At 36.3% G+C, this 26,225-nt stretch overlaps 1 protein-coding gene across 1 annotated transcript in view; it reads right to left on the bottom strand.

Annotated features, from left to right (window-relative positions):
* Positions 1–26,225, bottom strand: part of CPA6 (carboxypeptidase A6) — a 308,236-nt gene that overhangs the window by 153,426 nt on the left and 128,585 nt on the right. The gene's annotated exons all lie outside the window — the stretch shown is intronic.

The raw sequence follows: 26,225 nt of genomic DNA, 5'->3' as shown, positions 1-26,225 counted from the left end.
CGTTCTTTGACCTAATTTACTTAGCATCCATCCATTTTGTTGCAAATGACAAGATTTTATTTTTTATGGCTGAATAAAATATACATAGTATATAGAATATAGTATGTGTATACACACACACTGTATATACCACTTCTTTCATCCATTCATTTTTTAAAAACATTTTATTCATTTATTCATAAGAGACACACAGAGAGAGGCAGAGGAGACACAGGCAGAGGGAGAAGCAGGCTCCATGCAGGAAGCCCCATGCGGGGCTCAATGCTGGGACTCTGGGATCACATTCTGAATCAAAGGCAGACACTCAACCACTGAGCCACCCAACCCTCCCTATCCATTCATTAACTGATGGAACTTGGGTTGCTTCCATAATTTGGCTATTGTAAATAATGCTGTCATAAACATAGGGGTGCGTTAGCTTTCTGAATTAGTGTTTCATGTTCTTTGGGTAAACACCCAATAGTGGAATTATTGAAATCATACTGTATATCTATTTTTAATTTTCTGAGGAAGCCCCATACTGTTTTTCATGGTGGCTGCAAAAGTTTTCATTCCTACCAACAGTCAAAGGGTGTTCCTTTTTCTTTACAACCTCAGCAACTTTTGTTGTTTCTTTTTCTTTTTTTTTTAAGTTTTGGGAGAAAAACTTTTTTTTGGTATATATTTTCTTATTGGAGTTCGATTTCCTAACATATAGCATAACATCCAGTGCCCACCCCGTCAAGTGACTGCCTCAGTGCCCATCACCCAGTCACTCCAACCCCCTGCCCACCTCCCTTTCCACCACCCCTTGTTCATTTCCCAGAGTTAGGGGTCTCTCATGTTCTTGTGTTGTTGATTTTACCCACTGTGACAGGTGAGGGGATATCTCATTGTGATTTTGATTTACATTTCCCTGATGATTAGTGATGGTGTGCATCTTTTCATGTGTCTCCTAGCCATTTGGGTGTCTTTGGAGAAATGTCTGTTCCTGCCCTCTGCTGATTTATTCATTAGATTTTTTTTTTTTTTTTGGTGTTGACTTGTATATAATCTTTATACAACTTAGAACTAACCACTTATTGGCTATCTCATTTGAAAATATCTTTTCTCATTCAATAGGGTGTCTTTTGTTTTGATTATTTCCTTTCCTATGCAGAAGTTTTTATTTTGATGTAGTCCCAATTTGCTTTGTTTCCCTTGCCTTAGGTGACACCTAGAAAATATTTCAATGGCTGATGTCAGAGAAATTACTGCCTGTGCTATCTCCTAGGATTTTTAAGGTTTCAAGTCTCACATATAGGTCTTTAGTCTGTTTTGAGTTTATTTTTGTCTATGGTATAAGAAAATAGTCATATTTCATTCTTTTGCATGTAGCTGTCCGATTTCCACAATACCATTTGTTGAAAAGACTTTTTCCCATCGCATATGGTTGCCTCCTTTGTTGTAGATTAATTGGCCGTGTAATCATGGGGTTATTTCTGGCTTTTCTATTCTGTTCCATTGATCTCTGTGTCCATTCTTCTGCAAGTACCAGACTGTTTTGATTATTATAGCTTTGTAGGCAATCTTGAAGTCTGAGATTGTGATACCTCTGGTTTTGTTGTTCTTTTTCAAGATAGCTTCAGCTAATTCAGGGTTTTTTGTGGTTCCATACAAATTTTAGGATGATTTTTTCTAGTTCTGTGAAAAATGTTTTCAGCATTCTGATAGTGATTCCATTAAATGTGTAGAGTGCTTTGGGAAATGTGGATGTTTTAACAATATTTGTTCTCATAATCCATGACAACCGAATATCTTTCCATTTGTTTGTGTTCCCTTCAGTTTCTTTTTTTTTTCTTTTCTCTTCAGTGCTTTACAGTGCTTTGCCAGTGCTTTACAGTTTTCAGAGTACAGGTCTTTCACTTCCATGGTTAAGTTTATCCCTAGGTATTTTCTTTTTATTTTTGGTGCGATTGTAAATGGGATTGTCTTCTTAGTTCTCTGTCTGCTACCTTGTTATTAAAGAATAGAAATGCAACAGATTTCTGTATATTGATTTTGTACCCAGCTCTTAATCCCCTTCACCTATCTTACCCATTCCCTCACCTATCTCCCTTCTGGCAAAAACTGGAGATATCATAATCTCAGACTTCAAGATATCCCACAAAGTTGTAATAATCAAAACAGTATGGTACTGGAACAAAAAACAGACACATAGATCAATGGAAATAGTGAGCCTAGAAATAAAGCCATGATTATATGATCAAATAATCATTGAGAAAACAGGAAAGAATGTGAAATGGAGAAAAGACAGTCTCTTCAATAAATGGTGTTGGAAAAACTGGACAACTACATGCAAAAGAAAGAAACTGTACCAGTTTCTCACATCTCACACAAAAATAGACTCAAAATGGATTAGAAACCTAGATGTGAGACCTGAAATCATTAAAATCCTAGGAGACAGCATAGATAGTAATGTCTCTGACACTGGTCATAGAAACGTTTTTCTAGACATGTCTTCTGAGGCAAGGGAAACAGAAGCAAAAGTAAATTATTGGGACTACATCACAATAACTTCTACTCAGAAGAGGAAACAACCAACAAAACTAAAAGGAAACCTATAGAATGGGAGAAGATATTTGCAGATGGGTTATCTAATAAGGGGTTAATATCCAAAATGTATAATAATAAGGGGTTAATTTCCAAAATGTATAAAGAACTGGTACACCTCAATACCCAAAAAACAAATCATCCAATTAAAAAATGAGCAGAAATCATGAACAGAGATTTCTCCAAAGAAAATATCCAGATGGCCAGCAGACACATGAAAAGATGCTCAACATCACTCATCAACAGAGAAATGCAAATCGAAACCACAATGAGATATCATGTCACACCTGTCAGAATGGCTAATTGAAAAACACAAGAAACAATAAGTGTGGAGGAAAAGGACCCCTCTCGCACTATTGGTGGGAATGCAAAGTGGTGCAGACACTGTGAAAAACAGTATGAAAGTTCCCCCCAAAATTAAAAATATAACTACCATGTGGTTTGGTAATTCCACTATTGAGTATTTACCCAAAGAATATGAAAACACCAATTCAGAAAGATATATGCACCTCTATGTTTATGGCAGTATTTATAATGGCCAAATTATGAAAGCAACCCAAGTGTCCATCAATGGATGAATGGATAAAGAAGAAATGGCATGTACACAATGCCATTACTGAGCCATAGATATTGAATATTGAATATGAATATTCATATTGAATATGAATATTACTGAGCCATAAAAAGAATGAAATCTTGCCCTTTGCAACAATATAGGTGGATCTAGAGAATATATAATGTTAAATTAAATAAACCAGAGAAAGACAAATACCTTATGATTTCACTCACATGTGTAATTTAAGAAATAAAACTAATGAACAAGGAAAAAAATAGACCAAAAAAATCAGACTCTTAACTATAGACAATAGAGTGGTGGTTATCAGAGGAATTGTGGGTGGAGAGATGGCTAACATAAAGAGCATTAAGAGTATTCTTATTAGGATGAGCAGTGAAGAATGTATAGAATTGTTGAGTCACTATATTGTACACCTGAAACTAATGCTGCATTTTAATTACACTGGAATTAAAAACAAACAAAAATACCATGCAAAGTGTAATAACAGTTACCTCAAATGTTAGGTAGAGGTGGATTACAAGTTTATGGCCAACAGACACATGGCTAAAATTAACAAACAACACAAGAAACAATAGGTGTTAGCAAGGATGCAGAGAAGCGGAACCCTCTTGCACTGTTGGTGGGAATGCAAACTGGTGCAGACACTCAGGAAAACAGTATGGAGGTTCCTGAAAAAGTTAAAAATAGAACTACTCTATGATCCAGCAATTGCACTACTATATGTTTACACAAAGGATACAAAACTACAGATTTGAAGGGGTATATGCACCCTGATGTTTATAGAAGCATTATCAACAATAGTCCAACTATAGAGAGAACCCAAATGTCTATCAACTGATGAATGGATAAAGAAGATGGGGTATAAGTACATGATAGAATTCTACTCAGTCATCAAAAAGAATGAAATCTTGCCATTTGCAATGATGTGGTTAGAACAGAGTGTATTATGCTAAGCTAAATAAGTCAGTCAGAGAAAGACAAATACCACTCATGTGGAATTTAAGAAAAACAGGCAAACATATGAGAGGGGGAAAAAGAGAGAGAGGGAAACAAACCCTAAGAGACTCTTCAAGTTAAAAAACAAATTGGGGGTTGATGGAGATAGGTAGAGGATGGGCAAGATGGGTGATGGGTATTAAGGAGGGCACTTGTTATGATGAGGACTGAGTATTTTATGTAAGTGATAAATCATGGACTTCTACTCCTGAAACCAATACTGCACCGTGTGTTGTTGACTAACTAGAATTTAAATAAAAATTTGAAGAAAAAAAGATAAAATTGACAAACCCTTAGCCAAAGTAACCATGGAAAAAAAGAGAAAAACTCAAATGTAACAAAATAATAAAAAAGGGGACATGGCAACTCATACCACAGAAATCCTAAGGATCATAAGAGGTTAATATGACTATGCCAATAAACTGGACAACTCAGAAGAAATGGAAAGATTCCTAGAAACATACAACTTGCCAAGATTGAATCAAATTAAACAGAAAATCTGAAGAGACCATTGCTAGTAAGAAGATTGAATTATTAATCAAAAATTCAACAAATAAAAGCTCAGGACTAATGGCTTCACTGGTGAATTTACTAAACATTTAAAGAATTAACACTAATCCTTCTGAAATTCTTCCCAAAAAAAATCAGAGAGGAAGTATCATTCCCAAACTCATTTTACAGGGCCAGCACTGTCCTGATACCAAAACCAGAAAAGGATACTATTAGAAAAGGAAACTACAGTCCAGTATCCCTTAGAATTCAGATGCAAAAAGTCTCAATAAAACACTAGCAAACTGAAATCAGCAGCCCATTAAAAACATCATATGGCACAATCAAGATACATTTATTCCTGAGACATAGGAAAGTTTCAGTATATGCAAATCAATGTGATACATCACATTGATAGAATGAGAGAAAAGAATCATATAATCATCTCAATAGATGCAGAAAAAGCATTTAACAAATTTAAACATTTATTCATGATCAAAAATCTTAAATTAGGTATAGAAGGAAGGCATCTCAAATAATAAAGGCCATATCTGACAAGACTACAGACAACATCACAGTCAAGAGTGAAAGGTGGAAAAATTTTAAACTATGGAACAAGACTGGGTACCCTTTCTTATTCAACAGAATATTCCAAATCGTAGCTAGAGCAATCAGGCCAGAAAAAGAAATAAAAGATATCAGAATTGGAAAGGAAGAAGTAAAATTATCTCTATTGGTAGACAAATGATTTCATATAGAGAACATTCTTAGACTCAACCAAAAAGACTGTTAGATCTAATCAATTCAATAAAGTTGCAGGATACAAAATTAACATACAAAAACCAGTAGCATTCCTATACATCAGTAATTTTTTTCTGAAAATGAAATAAAGAAATAACATTTACAATAGCATCAAAAAACAATAAAATACTTAGGAACACATTTCAGAAAGTAAAAGATCTCTACTTTGAAAACTACAAGGCATTGATGAAAGAAATCAAAGACGACACAAATGGAAAAGTATCACATGTTACTGGATTATATTAATAGTTGAAATGTCAATGCTACCAAAAGCCATCTATAGGTTCAAAACAATCTCTATCAAGATTCCTATAGCATTTTTGCAGTCGTAGAAAAAATACTTTTAAGATTCTAAAATTTATATGGAACAAAACTCTGAATAGCATAAGAACTTTCGAGAAAGAACCAAGCAGGAGGCGTCACACTTCCTTACTTCACACTATACTATAAAGGTGTAGTAATCAAAACAGTATAGTACTGGAATAAAAACAAATAGACCCATGAAACAGAACTGAGGACCCAGATATAAAGCCAACCATATACAATCAGCCAATATTTAACAAGGTAGCCAAGAAATACTCAATGAAGACAGTATATTCAATAAATGAGGCTGGAATAGTTGATACAACTAGACTTGTAATTTATACCACTCAAAATTAATCCAAAATGGATTAAGGACTTACGAATAAGATCCGAAATCATGAAATTACTAGAAGAAAACAGAAACACAGTTTCTTGACATGACCTTGGTAAGGATTTTTTGGATATGACAGCTCAAGCAAGTCACAAGTAAACAAGGGAGACTACATCAAACTAAAAAGTTTCTGCACAGCAAACACAAAAAAGAACAATCAACAGAGTGAAAAAAAAAGCCTATGAAGTGAGGAAAAGTATTTGCCAACCATCTATCTGGTAGGGGGCTAATATCCAAAATATATAAAGAACTTATGTGATTCAGCAGCATGAAAACAACCCAATTAAAAAGTGGGCAAAATATCTGAATACTTTCCAAAGAAAATATATGAGGGCTGATAGGTACATGAAAATATGCTTATCACTGGGCATTAGGGAAAAGCAAATTAAAACCAAGATATCACCTCATGCCTATTAGAATGTCTACCATTTAAAAGATAAGGGATAACAAAAGCTGTAACAGACGTGGAGTAAAGAGAACCCTTGTACACTGTTGGTGGGGTTGTAAGTTGGAGGAGCCACTATGGCAAATAGTACGGAATATCCTTAAAAAAATTAAAACTAGAACTATTATATCATATGGCAATTCCACTCTGGGAATATACCCAAAGGAAATAAAAACACCAACCCCAAAAGATATCTGCATCCACATTTTCACAGCAGCATTATTTACAATAACCAAGACATGGAAACAACAATGTGTGAATGGATAAAGAAACTGTGATATATTTATACAATGGAATATTATTCAGCCATAGAAAACTAGGAAATTCTACTACTTGCAACAACATGGATAGACCTTAAAGGCACAATGCTAAGCAAAAAAATCAGGGAGAGAAAGACAAATACTGTATCATGTTGCTTATGTGTGGAATCTAAAAGAAACAAAACCAAACTCATAGAAAAAGAGATCAGACTTGAGGTTACCAGAGGCACGGGCCATGGAGAGTGGAGAGGAAATTGAAGGAATGCTGTGGAAAGATACCAACTTCTAGTAATAAGTATCTGTTATATGTACAACATGATGGCTGTAACTAAATATTACTATATGATACATAAAAAAGTTTTTAAGAGACTAAACCTTAAGAGTTCTCATGAAAGAGAATAATTTGTTTTTTATTGTATTTTTATCAGAGGGATGTTAACAGAAATGGAAGAGGAAATATTACAACTGATATCACAGAAATACAAAGGATCATAGAAGACTATGAACAATTATACACCAAAAAATTGGGCAGCCTAGAAGAAATGGATAACTTCCTAGAAACATACAATCTACCAAAAAATGCATCATGAATAAATAGAAAGTCTGAACAGAACAATTACTAGCAAAAGAGGTAGAACCAGTCATCAAAAAGTCCAGGACCAGCTTGACTTTGCTAGAGACTTCTACCAAGTATTTAAAGAACAGTTAATATCCATTCTTCTTAAACTGTTCCAAAAAACAGATGAGGAGGGAACACTTCAAAATTCACTTTATGGGCTAACATTACCTAGATACCAAAACCAAAGACACCACACAAAGAGAAAATTACAGGCCATGATAATGTAGATGTAAAAATCCTCAACAAAATATTCGCAACTGAATTTAACAATACATTGAGGATCATATACATGATTTTTTTTTAAAGACTTCACCCATTTATTAATGAGAGATAGAGACAGACACAGATATATATATAGAGAGAGAGACAGAGAGAGAGAGAGAGAGAGAGAGAGAGAGAGAGAGAGAGGTAGGCAGAGACACAGGCAGAGGGAGAAGCAGGCTCCATGGCAGGGAGTGCAACATGGGACTCTACCCCGGGTCTCCAGGATCATGCCCTGGACTGAAGGCGGCACTAAACCGCTGAGCCACCCGGGCTGCCCCATGATTTACTTTTAAAAAATTTTGTTTCTGGGATCCCTGGGTGGTGCAGCGGTTTAGCGCCTGCCTTTGGCCCAGGGCATGATCCTGGAGACCCAGGATGGAATCCCACGTCGGGCTCCCGGTGCATGGAGCCTGCTTCTCTCTCTGCCTATGTCTCTGCCTCTCTCTCTCTCTCTCTCTCTCTCTCTCTGTGACTATCATAAATAAATAAAAATTAAAAAAATTTTGTTTCTAAATATATATATATATGTTTCTATTTAAATTCAAATTAACATATAATGTTATTAATTTCAGAGGTTATATTTAGTGATTCATCAGTTGCACTTAACACCCAATGCTCATTACATCAAATGCCCTCCTTAATGTCCATCATCTTGCCTCCAGCAACCCTCAATTTGTTCTTATAGTCCTATGGTGTCTCATGGCTTGCCTCCCTCTCTGTTTTCATCTTATTTTTCTAGATAAAAATATTTTTCTTTCAATGATCTGTTAATAGAGGTTTCAGGCTACTCTTTATAAACTCTTTGCTCCGTTTAACACATTATATGTACAGATAACTTATGTTACCAATAAAGAAAAAGCAAAAGTAGAAAATACCATAATCTTTTTGCAAATAATAGAACCATTATAAAATATTATACATCATTTCCTTAAAAATCAAATTTTTGCAATTTATGAATCTAGTGAAAATCTTTAAAATTTTTATCTCTATTATTTATCTGAATTATCATTATAATTCTCCATTTTACACTGTGGTATTTTAATATCAGTGTATTTTATGCTAATTGGATTTGACTAAGAATTCATTTTAAAATATAATTTCTTCCATTATATATACATAACTAAATATACATATATGATCATATGTAAAAACGCCAAGAGTAATTGGTAAGTGCCACAATGGTCAAACAGCCATAGCAAAGAGCTAGTAGTGTGCAGCTAAAAGTGATTACATTAATGCATTAACAATATCCTATAAACTTGGTGCTTTTACTAAGTTTCTGTATACCTGATACTTTTAATATTTGTTCTGCATGCAGATGTTGGATACACTTTGTTCTGGATATGATAATATGCCTGAGTCACCTTGCATTTACTTCCTGTCTCCTTTGTTGCTGCATGCACCCAACCACCCCAACCTCTTTGGAAGAAGTCCTGCTCCTGGGGGTGCATGTTCCTAATACAAACCAACCAGTTTGGAGTCTACGCTCCCTAACCATGTCCCTTTTTGGGTTTTCACACTCTAGACCACTTTACACTTGTCTTAGTTACCACAGAGTCAGGTACCGGAAAACCAGGGACAGACTTTATGCCCACAACCTGCTGAAATTATCCAAACAAGCCAGCCTTCAATTGGTTTACCCCGCCTTGCCTACAGCAGAAATACAGCAAAGGCACTTGCTGTTGTTCCTCCCATTCTCTGCCATGCTGACCCAGGGAATTCTCTACTTATCCCCACCACTCTGTAGCATAACATATACTGTCTTGGGAGCTATGAGTATAATAAACTCATCTTTTCAATCATATTTGTCTGACCTACTGGTTTTAATAATAAAACTTATTTAAATAATTATGAGCCAATACTGATTTGCTTCTAAATGAAACTGTTCTGAAAAAGTCAAACCATTACAGTTGAAGTGAAAAATGTTTTAATGTTTACTTCAGCAATAGAACTAGTAATAAATACCATTACCATGTGAATGACTTGCAATCTTGAAATCATTATTGTGATATTTTGGAGGTTCTCATAGTTGAGAAATGTTAGGCTAGAGAGAAGTGCCTTTGCAAAATTCTGCTGAAAAATTATAATTCATAGTTGTATTATATAAAATATGTCAAAAACAAAGAATTATAGGTTTAACAGATTGACTTCAGAGAGGTGCTAGAAAGTGTGTAACTTCTTTTAATTACATTTTGATCACAATAATTATCAAACCTTGGCTAGCTGAAATGAATTATTAATGACACACAAAAACAATATTTTTAAGGACACTTCTTAAGGGCATCAAAGAAGCATTTTCTCTTAGTTGCCAATTCAACTGGTGTCAACAGCGTTTGGTATTATAAGAGTAAAAGGGAGAGGGAGTATTTATGCCATATGAACATCTCGTAACACCAGTTTAGACATGTTCAATCTTTCCAGTTTAATATAACCAAAAAGAATGTTTCCTCAAAGAACCTCATTTTATAAGAACAAAGATTTTCAAGAGAAGATAAATACTAACCTTTTGCTGATATTACAGTATTAATCAAGTATTTTGCATAGCAGATTAATATTTTAGATCTCTGTCAAACACCACTCTTCGAGAACAGTGAGGCTTAGGGCATGTGTGTACACACATTTGTAATAAAATCTTGAGAATTTCCTGTAATTTCTGTAAATGGAAAGAACTATTACAAGACATCTGTGTCATAATTTATAGTTAAGTACAAGTCCTCATTTGGAATATCAGATGTCTCAATCACACTTTTGCAAATGCTATATAAATAATGCGTAGTAGACTGGCTTTGCTGGCATATGTAGCATACATTTAAACATCTCATAAAAACGAATTTCTCACTTAGCAGAACATCTCTGTAGTTCAACTGGTATTATTACAAACACCGACCCACACATATTTTTGAAAAGCCTATCCCTGCTATGGAAATACACTTTACCTTTTTATTTTTTAAAATTTTAACTTCAGTATAGTTATTTAATATACAGTGTTATATTAGTTTCAGGTATATAATATGGGGATTTAACACTTCCATACACCACCTGGTGCTCATCACAACAAGGACACTCCTTAATTCTCATCACATATTTCACCTATCCCCTCACCCCCCCCCCCCACATCCCCTCTGGTAACCATCAGTTTCTTCTCTATAATTAAGAGTCTGTTTCTTGGCTTGTCTATTTTTTTCCTTTGCTGGTTTACTTCTTACATTCCACATATAAGCAAAATCATATGATATTTATCTTTGATTTATTTTGCTTAGCATTATAGTCTCTAGCTTCATCTACATCATTGCAAATGGCAAGATCTTTTTTATAGTTAAATAATATTCCTTTGTACATCTATACCACATCTTCTTTATCCATTCATCTATCAATGCACACTTGGGCTGCTTCCATGACTTGGCTATTGTAAGCAATACTCTAGCAAACATAGGGGTGCATGTATCCTGTTAGGATAATATTTTTGTGTTTTTTTGATACTTAGTGGTATGATTATTGAATTATAGGGAAGTTTTATCGTTAACTTTGTGAGGAAATTTCATACTGTTTCCCACGATGGCTGCACAAGTTTGCATTTCCATCAATAATAGGATTTTTTTCTTTATATCCTCATCAACATTTGTTGTGTTTTTGATTTTAGACATTCTGACAGGTGTGAGATAGCTCATTGTAGTTTTGATTTGCATTTCCCTGATAATGAGTGATGGTAAACATCTTTTCATGTGTCCATTGGTCATCTGGATGCCTTGTTTGGAGAAATGTCTGTTCAGATCATCTGCTCATTTTTTAATTGGATTGGTTTTTTTGTGTGTGTTGAGTTGTACCAGTTATTTATACATTTTGTATACTAACCTTTTATTGGCTATGTCATTTACAAATATCTTTTCCTATTCTGTAGGTTGCCTTCTAGCTTTGATTGCTTCTTTTGGTATGCAAAGATTCTTATTTTGATGTAGTCCCAATGGCTTGTTTTTGCTTTAACTTCTCTGGTCTCAAGAGAGAAACCTAGGAAAATGTTGCTACAGCTGATGTCATACATTACTGCTTATGCTCTCTTATAGGATTTTTATGGTTTCAGGTCTAATGTTTAGGTCTTTAATCTATATTGAATTTATTTTTGTGTATAGTGTGAGAAACTAGTCCAGTTTCATTCTTCTGCATGTAGCTGTCCAATTTTCCCAGTATCATTTGTTGAAGAGACTTTTTCCCATGGGATATTCTTTCCTGCTTTGTCATAGATTAATTGACCACATAACTGTAGGTTTTTTCTGGGTTTTCTAGTCTGTTTCATTGATCTATGTGTCTATTTTTGTACCAGAACCATACTGCTTTGATTACTATAGCTTTGTAATATAACTTGAATTCTGGAATTGATATCTTTAGCTTTTTCTTCTTCAAGATTGCTTTGGCTATTTGGGGTCTTTTGTGGTTCCATTTAAATTTTAGGATTTTTCTAGTTCTGAAAAATGCTGTTGGTATTTTGATAGGGATTACATTAAATGTGTAGATTGTTTTGGGTAGTACAGATGTTTTAACGAATTCCAGCACTATGTTGAATAACAGTAATGAGAATGGACGTCTTTGTCTCCTTCCTGACCTTAGGGGTTTTTCCCCATTGAACATATTCACTGTAGGTTTTTCATATAAGGCCTTTATTATGCTGAGGTATGTTCCCTTTAAACTTACTTTGTTGAGGGCTTTTATCATGAATGAATGCTATCCTCTGTCAAATGCTTTATGGATATACTTTAAGTATCATATTTAAGATAGTATTTTCTACTTTTTACTTTATATTTCCACATTTTCCTGAAAGTAACCAAATCACAGTATAAGAAGCTCCAATATGTTTCTTAGATTCTGTACTGTATATCTGAAAGTTAAGACAGTAGATCTTAGGGAATCCCTGGGTGGCTCAGCAGTTTGGCACCTGCCTTTGGCCCAGGGTGTGATCCTGGAGTCCTAGGATGGAGTCCCAGGATCGAGTCCCACATCAGGCTCCCTGTGTGGAGCCTGCTTCTCCCTCTCCCTATGTCTCTGACTCTCTCTCTCTCATGAATAAATAATCTTTTTTAAAAAAATAGATCTTAGAAGTTCTCATTACATAAAAAAAACTACATGTGTGGTGATGGATGTTAACCAGACTTACTGTGATCACTTTGCAGTGTATACAAATACTGACTCATGCACATCTGGAAAGTAATGCTACAGGTCAATTATGTATCAAAAACAACAAGATTACATCAACAAAAATCAGAAAATTCATTATTTGGTCTCTGAGATAGTTTTGATTGTACACTATGTTGGCAAGGATGTAAAGAAATAAGAATTTGCATACATTTCTGGTAGGAGAATTGGTAGATTCTATGGAGAGCAATTTAGAAAATATAAATCAAAGTACATATCCTCATTAACCCAGGAATTCCATTTCTGAGAGCTTATCCCACATGTACATATGTGAAATGACTTTACAAACAAGTTATTCATTGCAACTTTGTAATAATGTGATATTGGAAGAAATCTTAATTATCAGAAGACAGACTAAACAAATTCTGGTATATCCATGCAATGGAAGACTAGGCAGCTATAGAAAAGAATGACAGGGCAGCCTGGGTGGCTCAGCGGTTTAGTGCCACCTCCAGCCAAGGGCCTGATCCTGAAGACCCGGGATCGAGTCCCATGTTGGGTTCCCTGCATGGAGCCTGCTTCTCCCTCTGTCTTTGCCTCTGCCTCTCTCTCTCTCATGAATAAGTAAGTAAAATCTTTAAAAAAATGACAAAGTTTTTATGTTTTGTTATGGAATGATCGCCAAGATATTTTAAGTGAAGAAAGCAAATAGTGGAACAGTATGGATAGTTTGTTATAATTTATTTAAAAAGAATCAAGAGAAATATATATATAGAAATATATATCTATACGTTATGTGCTTCCTTCCTTCCTTCCTTCCTCCCTCCCTGGATTTGTATCTAGTATTTCTGTAAGAATCTATTAACACTGGTGGCCTCCAGTGTAGGAGGAATGTTGACTACAGGAGAGAAATCAGAGGAAGATTTTTTTACTATATATATCCTCTAAATACTTTGAATTTTGAACATCATCAATGTATTGTGTTAGGTATTTAAAAATAGATACATCTCACTTTTTATAAGGCCATTTGGGCCCTACAGATGTCAAGACAAAAAGGAATTACTCATTAGCAGAATAATCCTGATGCCCTGAGACCCAACACCTTAAATATTCATTTCCTTTAAAATGGAAACAAAAGTTGCTACGTATCCAAAGGTTTCCTTCATTTTCCTCATCTCATGGAGTTCTATGTGAAGGTAGGGACAATGACAGTTTACTGCCAAGATGAAAATTGTAATATCACTGAATATATAATATAACTCAGAGAGAAGTAGAATGAGGTCAGGCCAGTATCTCAGTCAGGTGGAAATTATAGTTCCATTTCATCTTCAAGAGTAACTGTGACTCATTCCTTTGCAGAAAATGAGATAAAGTTCATTGCAAATACCACTTGTCATTTCTTTACCTGCTTGGGAGATGTGAGAATTAAACTAACATTTTATGAAGAGTTTGGAATCCCTTGATAGGAAAGTGCTACAGTTTTATAATTCTGTGCTTTCTGTATCTTCAAAAAAAAAAAAAAAAGCCGACATTCTCATTACAAATGAGAAAGTAAGTTGACACAAAACTGATCTTTGGGTGGCCAAGAGAAGTTACTATTTTTGATGTTTGATCTGGGTTCTATGCATTATATCCTTCAACAAAATGCTTTTAGATCCAAGGATAATTTTGTTTCTATGGATTAGCCTTCTAAACTACACAAGACTTGCATTTTGTGAATTGTTTACAAGTCAAGCATAGAGGGTTGTTTTGAGCTTGCAATTACATGCATATACTCTACCTCCCAAGTTGAGATGGGTGCAGAATTTATTCCAAACTGTTTTAATTTTAGCAATTCTTAAATTCTTTGAGGAGAAAAATTTAGAAATTCATTTAACTTATTAAATTATAAACACATTAAATCATGAAAGAATTCTGTGTTTTATTATACTTCTTTCAGGATCATGGGTTTTCAAGAGGAATGAAAGATGTTAGTTACTAAAAGGAAGAAAGGATCTTTAAGTGGATATTAAACGAAGCTAAGTCACTAAAGCATGTCTGTGGATGGATTTTTTGTTTAAAAAATCTTTATTTTAGGGAGCCCGGGTGGCTCAGTGGTTTAGCGCTGCCTTCAGCCCAGGGCCTGATCCTGGAAACCCGGGATCGAGTTCTACGTCAGGCTCCCTACATGGAGCCTGTTTCTCGGCCTCTTCTCTGTCTCTATGAATAAATAAATAAATTCTTTTTAAATAATCTTTATTTTAGATTCTTTGAAGAGTAATGGGAACATTCAGATCTGTAGTTGTCAGTTACTCTTTAAGATAACCTGGGGTTATGGTATATTTTCAATGAGATTGCTTGGAAAAGAGTCCTAGGCTAATCAGGTTTTTCCTTCCACCCTTCTTCTGAGAGTAACCAATTCAAGTGTATACTTGAATCTCTAAGTGCTCAGTTATCTCTAAAGCCATTTTTCTAACCCCAGATCAAGCTGAACCTAAATTCTCTAATTGGTTTTGCTTTTCCTTTTCCTCCAAACTGCCTCACAAGTCTCTCTTTGTTTCTACACCATCCTGCTCCTTAGCCTCAGTTAAATCTATGGGTTTTAAAAAAATAAATCTATGGGTGTCCTCAACACTTTTCATCTTTTGGGTTATGAATATGCTATACATCTTTAAAAAAAATAATATCCTTTATGTATGAGGCATGAAAGGCAGAATTTCCATGTGGAAGAGGTGTGTGAGCAGCATTTTGGTTGGAAAGAGTAAAAGGATGTTGAGAAAATGCCAGTTTTTGATATAAAAATGTTGGGTGGTAATGGAGGTTGTATAGAGTTAAGACAGAGAGCTACAATTTATTAAACATCAGGTTGGTTTGTGGTTCCCTAAAAGTCACAAGTGAAAGAGTAAGAAAACCAGAATCTGAGAACAGAATCTCTCTACAAGAGAATAGCAAAAGTTCCTCAAAGGCTCAAGAAGAAGAATAAACGCAAGTAAATATGGCAGTTGGCTAAAACTTCTGATAAGTTAACATCTGAGATTAGCCCATTTTGACAGGTAGATAAAGTATTCTCAAAAGTAGAGAATTAACAATTTACCCTCAGTCTCTTTTTAAACTTTTGCTCAAATACCATGCTTTCAATGATGTCTTCCCTGATCACTTTTTAAAAAAAGATTTTATTTATTCATGAGAGACACACAGAGAGAGGCAGAAACATAGGCAGAGGGAGAAGCTGGCTCCTTCTAGGGAGCCTGATGCAGGACTCCATCCCAGGACCCCAGGATGATGACCTGAGCCAAAGGCAGATGCTCAACCACTGAGCCACCCAGGTGCCCCTTGCCTGATCATTTAAAAGTACACATCATGCCCCTTAATCTTCTTTCCTACTTTACTTTTCTGCTACAACTACTACCATTTGATAGGGTGTCCTTTTTACCTTTTTTTTTTTTTACAATATCCCTTCACTGAAATATAAATTTCATGAGGATAGGGATTATTGATTTTGTTTATTGCTGTAGCTCTCACTAACCAGACAATGCCTAGCACATTGTAGTCACTTAATAACATTTTTGAATACGTTTATACATCTGTATAAACAAGGCTTAGAGACCGAGACATATGGGATATATTTGGGGAACAGTGGATAGGCAAGTTTGGCTATATAGTTAAATGTGCATAAGTGACAAATTTGGACTAAATCTGTAGAGGTTCTACTAAGTTATTTTTTTTTTCTGCTCAGGATGACCTAGTATATATCTCTGAGCTCCTTAATCTGAAGGTCTAGTTTCTATTCACTGATGTATTCCCACAGCACACAGCGTGATTCACACAATGACCAACATATAGTATTGAATTAAGATCTGTTGAAAGAATGAACATGTTTGTAAGTTCACAAGCTATGGTGGCTTTTTTAGAATTTCAACTACTGTGATATTCAGTGTGTCCATAGAGCTTATGGTTAGGGGTTCCAGAGATGGGTTTATCTTAGAGCGGTAGTAGCTTTGGCAACAAATAGACCCAGAGTGTGACCTGGCTCAAACTCAAGAGTTTTTTCATTTCTGAGACAACTGTTCCTTGCTGGTGGGTGGCTTTCTGCCATGTGGTGATTTAGGGAGGAAGCTGGAGTGGAAAGGTAGAAAAGTACTCCCTAAGTTACCTTACAAACCTGAGAATTCTTTTTTTTTTTTTCCCCCAAACCGGAGAACTCTTAATGGACATTTTTCATTCAAAACTTTTTTGGTCTTATTTTGTGTTTAGGATCTAGAAGTGGTTTGGGGTTTTTTTTTTTCCTCTGCACTTTTGTACTCCCAATTTCTTTTACTTCTTATAAACTGGTCACTTCTTGTCTGAATTTAGCTCTTTCTTGTAATAACTTTCTACAAACAATGGGAAGAACCAACACATACTGATATTTTGGGTATTTGCAATGATTTTCTTAGAGCTATAGGATAAATAGGTATTTTCTTGGTCTTTCAAGTACAGCTGGTAGTTTTACCAAATGTTTTGTTATTGCATAACACTGGTCTTTTCTTTCCAGATTGTGATACAGCTATGTTCTTTCCACCTACTTCTCATCTGCTAATGCCATATACTTTTGTTTTTGTTAAGGTAGCACTCTAATACACCATCTTCAGTATTAGTTGTGCTGATGCTGAAAGGTAGCAGAATATACCACCCCAAAATATGACTGTAGGAGTTTAGGGCATGCCATCTCAAAGTATGCTGCTTTGGTATATTGATTATTTTGAGCTGTAGGCACTTTAAAATAGTAAATGAAGGGAATGGCTTTTTCTTTACTCTCCTTATCAGTCTAAAAACACATTCTCTAAAAGAATGTGTCATAAATCCCCTGACCAGAAGTTTCATCCATAAGGGAAGTATCATAGGAGAGACTAGAAGGTGGTACCACATACAGATAAACCTTGTCACAAACTATCATACCTCCCACCCATTTTTTGAAAGGCCCATTCACGGGAGATACCCAGGAAAAAGTGAGTAACCCCAATGTAGCTTAGAATTCAGACTTAAATGACATCTTAATAGAGAAGAGTGAATATAGGCCTCTTAAGGGAAAGTAAATAAAGTATACATGTTAATAAACTATGTGTTTTTCTTAATTTTTTAAAAATTACAGATGGTCTCAGGTAAGGACTCAAGAGTAGAGGGAAAACTATTTTTTCTCCTCTACAATACTTGAATACAATAGCATGCCTCAAATACAAGAGAATTTTGTTCTTTGGTCATATAACAAAGGTGGATTTTTGACGGTGAGCAGCTTTTTCTCTGTGTGGTGATTCAGGGATGCAGAAATTTTCCATGTCATGGTTCCATCCTCTTGGACTCTATTATTTCTGTCATTCAGGCAGAAGAGGAGAAAAAGTTTGGAGGGAAAATTTCCTTTCTATAGAGCCTTGGCCCAGAAATACACTTTTGTGTATATTCCGGTAGATGTGCCCAGTTGTACTGACACACTTAACTAACTGAAGGGGAGGTTGGACATAGTGTTCAGGAAGAAAAGAAAATGAAATTTTGTTGTTTACCAGTCTACCATAGAAAAGTCGCTGCAGGAATCTCTGAAAGCCCAGAGTACTTACGTCCTAATAGGCATACCAACCTATCGATGTGGAATTCTGAACTCTGTTCATGGTAAGGTCACACTTCCCTATAATCTTTGATGTTTCCTTTCTGTATCAGTAAGAGTCTAAAAATTTTGCAAGCATTATTCTGCATTTTTCCTTAACATAATTTTCATTTGTTTCTGAACCTTCTGTTTTATTGAAATTACATAGAATTCTGATTAAAACCCTCTCAGATAAGTGCTCCCTTCTCATCCACTGATGCCATTTTCTGGCTTTATGAACATTCTCTAGAGACCTTTATTCACAGGTTTGATGAAGAAAAAGATGCTAAATATTACTGATGAGAGAATTAACTTTTATTGCTCATGTTTCCTATATCCCTCCATCTGAGATTAAATCCACTTGTGATTGTATGATACATACCTTATTTGTGCAACTTATTAAGGAATAAATTATTATAGGCAATATCTTAAGTCTTGTAAAACTCAATATTCACTATTTATCATTTATCTTGACCAACCTTGATAAATTCATCTCTCAACAAGTAAAAGCTCCTATACTCCTGAAAGAAATTCGGCAAAACCTTAAGAGATTTTGTTATTCTAAAACCACTGCCATGTTTTTTTCATAATCTGTAAAGTGTTTTCTCCAGTGTTTTAAAAAATACATATGATAAATAGGATCTGTGACATGTAGAGTTAACCTTAGATTTGTTAAAATATAAATATCATACTCATTGCCATTATTTCTCTAATCTTTCAGCATCTCTTCCATTATTCAAACTAGAAAAAACTTTTAATGTTTGCTGTCAATTATTTAAATATACTAAAATAAAGCATGCTTAGTTGGTTAAAACACATTATTAATCAAGAATAATGAGCAGTTTCCTCTAGACCAGCTCTAGCCTGCTAGCATCTAGCAAATTTGTCCACCTATCAAAGATCACCAATCCCAACATTGGGTCCAAGTATTTTCCCCTGCTAGATTATGTTCCATGCTCTGTACCTTCTCTTTTCTTAAAAAACACGATACTGATTCTTAGCTCATATCATAGTCCGTTTTCAGAACGTGACTGAAATGTGAAAGAATAGAATACTCATGATCAGATAGCCTCAAAGTAAATGCAATTATCAGGAAAAGATCTAAGAAATTATTTGTGGGACCATGGGAATTTTAATCACTCTACAGTTATACAGCTAGAAAAACAAAATGGTAGAAAACAGGAAACTTCTTTAATCAAGCAAAATCTTTGTGGTTGTGTCTGATGAATATGCAAAAGCTGCTCTGAATTTTTTTAGGGCACGGAACTGCCATATAGGCATCCTTAATAGCTGTTTTTAGGTTAAAAGAAAGGAACTGATTTGTTAATCAAGTATATCAGAGGCTTAAAGAGATACAGACATTTTTGATTATATAAAAAAACCAAATTGACTCCTAAGCAGAACACCTGAACTCTGATTTTCAAGGTAAAATATTTCTGGTAATTAGTATTATTGTATTCATTGAATTAGTCAAAACCTCAAGGCAAAATCTGAAAGTTACATGAGGCTCTAACGCAAGGTTGTGTATTTCAGAGATGATTCTCTCAAGAAACTTATGCTCTTATGGAAATCCTACTTCCTCCATAAAACTTCTTTAGTAATTGAAGAGATGGATAATTTCTCCCTAACTCATACCTTCGCTATTCCTTGATCACATAAACCTATTTTTCTACAGTAATTCTTTTTACCTATATTTTCATTGTTTTGATCTTTTGAATATTTATTCAGCCCTACATATGCTTTTGATTAGAATCCAGGTTAGAGTTGTTTTTAAACTTTTAGGCAAGAAGATGGATGGATTAATTTCATTTGTTCTTTCATTCAAGATTTGTTGAGTACCTACTACTGCCAGGCATCAGGGAAACAGAGTCAGAAACTGATCCTATACAAAGAAGGATGGTAAGTAGTATGCTTTTGGGGGTTCTCTCTTCTGCAGCTATTTGTTTACATATCATGTATCCCTTACTGGATTAAGAATTTGCTGGGTGATCAACTCTTTCTGGATTTCCCTATTATATAGAGACTAGAGGCCCAGCAAAACTAAATTAGGTGATTTGCTGACACTCCTATAAACTAGTACATGGAAGAGTCTGAATATGAACCCAGAAAGTATATATCCAGAGGTCATACTCCCATTAATCACCATACTAACTGCTTTTCCCACTTGACCTGTACAACACTTCACATAAATATTTAATAAATGCATTCAGATTGTGATAATCCATTCCTGTAAGTCATTGATACTCATTTACATGCTCGGGTCCTTATATTAGTCATCAGGGGAGAACTCATTTTCCTAAAAATGGTCATGGTCCAGGTTTTATTCTTTTCACCAACAATGACCTCTAAAACCCAGTAAAGCAGTGGAAATCATTCCATATTTATGCAACTAGAAAAAGTATGGTAGAAAACAGGAAAACTCCTTTAATCAAGTGAAGTATTTGTGGCTGTGGCTGATGAATATGCAAAGACTGCCGTAGGTTCATGGGTCCAAAGTATAGTCTGTGTACTTGATAGAAAAACTGCTAGCCACCAAGAAGCCCCCTCTATGCCCCCTGAAGAAAGAACTTCCTCTATTTCCATATCCTGGATCACAGGGTAATATCCTTTAAGGTGGAAAAGATGTGGGATCCCTGGGGGGCTCAGTGGTCGAGCATCAGGTCATGATCTTGGGGTCCTGGGATCGAGTCCCCAGCGGGCTCCCCGCAGGGAGCCTGCTTCTCCCTCTGCCTATGTCTCTGCCTCTGTGTCTCTAATAAATAAAATTAAAAAAAATAAAGTGGAAAAGATGAGAAATTCACACTTGACAAAGCACAACCATACGCTCACACCTTGCTTTTTTTTCCAGGTGAAATCATGAGGATAAGTGCAAAGGGTAACCTTTAAAGAACAGGGAAAAAAAAAAAAAAAAGGGAAACCTAAGTGGTGGGTCAAGAAGTAGTGGTCTAAGTCTCAGTTGAGCTATATTCCTGTGGACCTGACTATGCACATAAACTTTTTAGCACCACTTGGGGTCACTCTCCTCTTCCATCAATGCCTCCCTATTTCACCATACACAATTCAGAGATCCATTAAGTCTCAGATCTGCAAGAAACTCATTTTAGGATGAAATGAGGGAAGAAAGATACTGTAAGCATAAAGTGAGATAAATGGTAAGATATAACTGTAGAATTCAGTGAGGGTCAAAGAACTCAAGAAGCTGATGCTCTAACCTAGTCTTTAAAGATAGTCACGAAGTGGACAAAGAGAAGAACATTCCAGGCAAGAGGAATGGCTTAGGAAAAGGAACTTAGAGAGAAACTACAATCAGTTTAGCGTGGGTAGGGCAATAAACACTGAGCCAAGAATAATGACGGAGGCTGAGAAACATTTGAGAGGCATTCTGGGTGTGGTTTTCAAGGGCCTATGGGTCAGGCCAAAGAGTTTGAAGTCTCTACCACAGGCCAGTGATTTACTTCCCTGGCTACATATGGAATTACCAAGGGAGGTTTTAAAAATATACTAATAACCAAGTTTCACCTGAGCAATTTGGTCCATCTCTGGCTGTGAGGCCAAGTATAATCTTCCTAGGTGATTTGATGAGCAAACGGCTGGAAATTTCTGCTGCTGACAATGGGGACACTTAAAAGGTTTTAAATAAAGATGTGACGTGGTCAATTTTTTATTTCAGAAAGATCACCTTGGCTACAGCATGGAGAACAAATAGGAGTCATATGTGAGGTGACAGAAAAGAATTTTGGGAAACTGGTGTGATTCAACGGAAGGAGACCAGGACCAGAGCCGTGGCAGTAAGAAAGCTGAGGAGAAATGAGGTAGCTGCCATCTTCCCCCCTGGATCTGCAACAGACTAGAATGGATCTGAGGGTGGAGGATGGGGTGGATGACAAAAATGGCCACAGGTTTTTTTTCCCCATGTTTTCACAATTTGCAATCATCTCATCAAGAATTAGAGTCTGTTTCTCCATCCCTGGGCTGACTCTGAGACTTCCTTTGGCTGATAGAATGTGGCAGAAGTGTTGTTATTAGAGTTTCAAGCTTTGGTTCCAGGGCCACTGTCAGTTTGCTCTCTCTTTATCTTGGATCCCTGTGACCCCTGAGTCAATAAGCCCAGGATAGTCTTAACTTCGGTTGTTTAAACACCAAACCTGGAGAATCTTACAAACAAAGGAAACAAATGTTACAGTATTGGCCCAAGGTCGTGTTGTCCACCTAGTTGAGTAAATAAATAACCAGTAAGGTTATCATAATACCATAGAGGGCTTTTTTTTTTTTCCTACTTTTGAAAGGATGTTTTTAATGTGTTCCTGTTTTTGCCACATACTCTCTTAATATATTGTTATTGACTAATTACCAATAGCCACACAGAGAAAACTATATGGCACATCTAAAATTTATATTCCTGAAATTTAATCCACAACTGCATTTGGACATCTGCCTGGATCGTGACAAATGTTTTCTCTTTCTAAAATCATGCCAGAGGGGATCCCTGGGTGGCTCAGAGGTTTGGCGCCTGCCTTTGGCTCAGGGTGAGATCCTGGAGTCTTGGGATCGAATCTCACATCAGGCTCCCTACATGGAGCCTGCTTCTCCCTCTTCCTGTCTCTGCCTCTGTGTGTATCTCTCTCTCATGAATAAATAAATAAAATCTTTTAAAAAAATAAAATCATGCCAGAGAAAGCAAAAGTAATGTTGCTTTATTACTTAACAAAGCCCTTAACAAAAAAGATGGAAATGCTATTTCCTACCCCAAATGTATTGACAGATCAAAGTTTGGGTTTCTTTTTAATTTTTATCTTTCAGTATCATTTATAATGTTTCTCTGTGTTCAGGTAGCTCACCAAATCACTGGTTGTTTAAGGCTATCTTATTAGGTTTTACTGCTTAATTACCACAAATTTAGTAGCTCTGTTTTATTATTTCACCATTTCACTGGGAATGGTTTGATTTTTTTTGTTCAGGGAGTCAAAGAGCTGAAATCAAGGTGTCAGCTCAGGCTGTGGTCTCATCTGGGACTCGGGATCTTTTTACTGGTGGTGAAATTTGTTTCCTTGTCATTATAGACGGAGGTCTGTCCCTCTTTTCCCTCTAGTCAGCTGGGGACAGCTCTCAGCAACTAGAGTCCCCTGCAATTTCTGCTACATGGCAGTTCTCAGCATGGATGTTTGATTTCCTCCAGGCCAACAGGAGGGCATTTCTCTGATTTCCTCTTTTGTAACCAGTTAGAAACACTATTTCTCCATGATTAGGTCAGGCCTACCTGGACAATCTCACTGTTACAAGGTCGAGTGATTTGGGACCCTACTTACATCTGCAAAATCCTTTTACCACAGTACCTAGATTAGTGTTTGATGGGATACATGAGAGAAGGGGTGTATATGCCAGGGCCAAGAATCTTGAGTACCATCTTAGAATTCTGCATACCACAGCCATGATTAAGAGATACTCCTGTAATGGTACTATCAGCTCCAAATGAAAATGGGAATAGGGATCCCTGGGTGGCTCAGCGGTTTAGCGCCTGCCTTTGACCCAGGGTGTGATCCTGGAGACCCGGGATCGAGTCCCACGTCTGGCTCCCGGCATGGGGCCTGGTTCACCCTCTGCCTGTGTCTCTGCCTCTCTTTCTCTGTGTCTCTCATGAATAAATAAAATCTTAAAAAAATGGTAATAAATAACTCCAACAGCATGAATTCTTCCTCACGTTTCCCAATCAATGTCCAGTTGGATGTTAGACCTTTTAAAGGTGCAGAGACCGCAAGCATCCCAAAGCTCCTGTAGATCGAGGTGTAAGACCTGGGAGAGAGTACCAAGGAGGATTACAGAACAGTCAACTGTGCTGAGGAGGGAAAGAGTCACACTCGCGAAAGGCAGCTGTGAATTTCGCATACAAAGAAGGGATGATGCCATTTGTCCCTCATGGAATTTTGCAATTCTTAACATCCCGCTCAGTGGCACCTGACAACCCAAATCATTTTTGGGGCTATGTTTTAGTTTGAAAAAATGTCAAACTTTTGAATACAGGGCAGGTTTTTTTGTTTGTTTTGTTTGTTTTGTTTTTTTTCCCACAGGGCAGTTTTTAATCTGATAGCTCTCTGAATGAGAGAATTGGAAATAGAAGCATTAATTTTTCTTTTAACTGAGTCTGTCAATTCTACATAGAAATTTTGTGATCTTACATTAAGCCTTCTCTATCGCTTTAGAGCACAAAGAATTTGGGAAGAAACGTAGGCAGAAGGTGGTATTGACTCTAATTTTACTCACCTGCAAACTGTCTCCCTTCCATCATAACGGTATTTAAATCATGGCTATGCTCTTAATTAACAGTTTAATTGGCTGGTGCTTTCTCAATCCATTTCTCTGGAGGCATGATTTTCTGTTTAACTTTCTTGTTTTAATTCTTCAGCAAAACCATAAAATTTAATTAGGAAAGTAACCAGCTTTGTAACAGTGGTTCTAGGTCTAATTAGCTATGCTGTGACTTTACCTTCTCAGATTTCACTCAACGCTGCACAGACATTTTGCATTTGTTCATGTTTCAGATAAGACATTGTGAATTTATAGCATCAGCATATATATCCCAGTCACTTTTCACTTTTCCAAAGATGCTTGGTTATATCCAATGAAGTCAGAAAAATTAACATAAAGCATCCATACATGCTATTAAACTAAGAGCCATCAAAAGGCCAGGATGTAGGGCTGTTACCATGTGTACGATTTTTCTATTGCTTTTTTATTTGTTTTGTTTCTGTTGTTTTTTTTTCTACTGCTACAGAAATAATTACCCCAAACAGAGCAGCCATTTACCATCCTTAGTTCTATAGGTTACAAGTCCAGGCACAGTTGCCTGGATTTTCTCTTTAGGGTCTCACTGGGCTAAAAGCAAGACATCAGCTGGGCTATGATTTCATTGGGACTTCAGGGTCATCTTCTAAGCTCGGATGGTTGTGGCAAAATTCTTTGTAGTTGTAGGATTGATATCCCCATCTCCTTGCTGTTTATCAGATGGGGGTGGTTCTTACCTCCTAAAGGCCAGTAGCATTTCTTATCACATGGTTCCTATGGACAGTTCACAACACAGCAATTTGATTCTTCTTTGAGACCAGAAGGAGTACTGGCCTCTGTCAACAGCTGGAGGAAATACTCTAATTTTTAAAGATTTGAGAGAGAGAGAGAGAGAGAGAGAGAAAGAGAAGTAACAGAAGGAGAAAGAATTCCAGGCAGACTCCCCACTGAATGTGGAGCCCAATGCAGGGTTTGATGTCATGACCCTGAGATCATGACCTGAGCTGAAATTAAGACTCTGAGGCTTAACTGACTGAACCAGCCAGGTGCCCCAGAAATATTTTGCTTTTAAATGGTTCATCTGATGAGGTGAGGCCTACCCCAAATTATCTCCCTTCTGCTACATAATGTAATCTATCAGGGAAATAACTATTCCATCATATTCACAGACCCTGACCAGACGCAGAGGAGAGATTATGCAGGGTGTATAACCAGGGAGAGAAATTTTGGTGCTATCTTAGAATTCTGTCGATCACTTGGTGCTTTAGGGAAAGGAGGCACTAAAAGCTCCCTTCCCCTCGGAGGCAGTGCACGGGATCTGCAAAGGAGCTGTTAACAACAGTGCCAGTTCTGTCCCATGAGCTCCACAGGGCGTAAGATGATAGACATTCATATTCTTTATTCTCTGCAGGCTGCTATCTCTGCCTGGCCAGAATTGATGCTCTCAGTGGTGCAAGTGGATCACTCGATGAAATCATTTGAATTTAAAATGACATCCAGTTAACATGAT

The sequence above is a fragment of the Vulpes vulpes genome, chromosome 13 (assembly GCF_048418805.1).
Source record: "Vulpes vulpes isolate BD-2025 chromosome 13, VulVul3, whole genome shotgun sequence".
Classification (NCBI taxonomy): domain Eukaryota; kingdom Metazoa; phylum Chordata; class Mammalia; order Carnivora; family Canidae; genus Vulpes; species Vulpes vulpes.
Note: the sequence above shows the minus strand (reverse complement) of the source record. Positions and strands in the feature narration are given on the sequence as shown.